This window comes from Echinops telfairi, unplaced genomic scaffold, assembly GCF_000313985.2.
Source record: "Echinops telfairi isolate 266 unplaced genomic scaffold, ASM31398v2 ScPeMD7_7412;HRSCAF=8450, whole genome shotgun sequence".
NCBI classification, from domain to species: Eukaryota; Metazoa; Chordata; class Mammalia; order Afrosoricida; family Tenrecidae; genus Echinops; species Echinops telfairi.
The window spans coordinates 7,071,894-7,072,948 of record NW_022111312.1 but is presented as its reverse complement, the minus strand read 5'-3'; the positions used below and the strand labels follow the sequence as shown (position 1 = coordinate 7,072,948).

General features: G+C 57.8%; 1 protein-coding gene across 2 annotated transcripts in view; it reads left to right on the top strand.

Moving 5' to 3' along the window:
* Window positions 1-1,055, top strand: part of TESC (tescalcin) — a 70,318-nt gene that overhangs the window by 47,908 nt on the left and 21,355 nt on the right. The window lies entirely within an intron of this gene.

The following is a 1,055-nucleotide window of genomic DNA, read 5'->3' as shown; positions in this document are numbered from 1 at the left end:
CCCCTGTGGGTTTCTGAGGCCGAAGATCATTAGGGGAACAGATGGCCCGTGTGACCCCCTTGGCGCAGCTGGTGGGCTCCCATGGCTGGCCTCAAGGTGAGCAGCCAGCATGGGAGTCACTGCACGTCAGGTGTGTGCTCTGGCGGTGTTCTTTCACAGTGAGGACCTTTCCTTACCAGTGATCGCACTCCCCGGGTCAGAGCTTTCAAAGTGGTAACAGAGCCCATAACATCTCCAAACTCACAACCAGGGAGGAGAACTGCCCCCTTGTGTGGTCTGAGGCTGTTAACTCTTGATGAGAGTCGAGAGCCTCCTCTTTCTTCCACGGAGTGGCTGGTAGTTTTGAACCGCTGATCTTGTGGTGAGCAGTGTGGCGTGTAACTACACCACCGGGGCTCCTGAATGGAGCTAACGGGACACCAGAACCCGTGAGAGCGGGAACTCCATGGGATGGCCCAGTTTTTCTGGCAGGTGTTCCTGTGTGGACTCCCTCACAGGGGCTGCTTGGAGGGCAGGTGAGAAGGTGGTGTATACACGGGTTCAGCTTGTGCTTGTCATGTAACACATGCAGCCTTGTGTGAGTGTAGGCGGTAGAAAACCAAGTGCCCTCAGGTCCAATCTTGAGCCCGGGCTCTGTGGGAGAAACACAGCTCAACCGTTTAAATAAGAATCACAAGTCAAACCTCTTGTCCCTGAGTGTTTTCTAAACCTACCGGGTGTGTGCGTGCGTGCGTCCAACGGCATCGCCCCAAGCCAGGAGATCAGAGTCCCTTTCTTTTCCAGGAGATTGTGCATCCCTCCCCACCGGGCTCCCACCCGACCCTGACCCCAGCACCGGCCTGGCCGCCCTGCTCCCTGCCCTTACACATTGCAGTTCCTCTCTTGCTGCCTGACTGCAGAGCCTTGTCCTCAGCTGGAAAGGGCTCCAGCTTTCGGGGTGTGGGAGAGGAATGTCCTGGGACAGGCACAGGCTAGCTCCCCAGCAGTGGTCAGGGCAGGGCGGCAGCTTGGGGAGGCACGGGCTTCACCTTTGCCCTGGTCTCAGGAGCTGATGT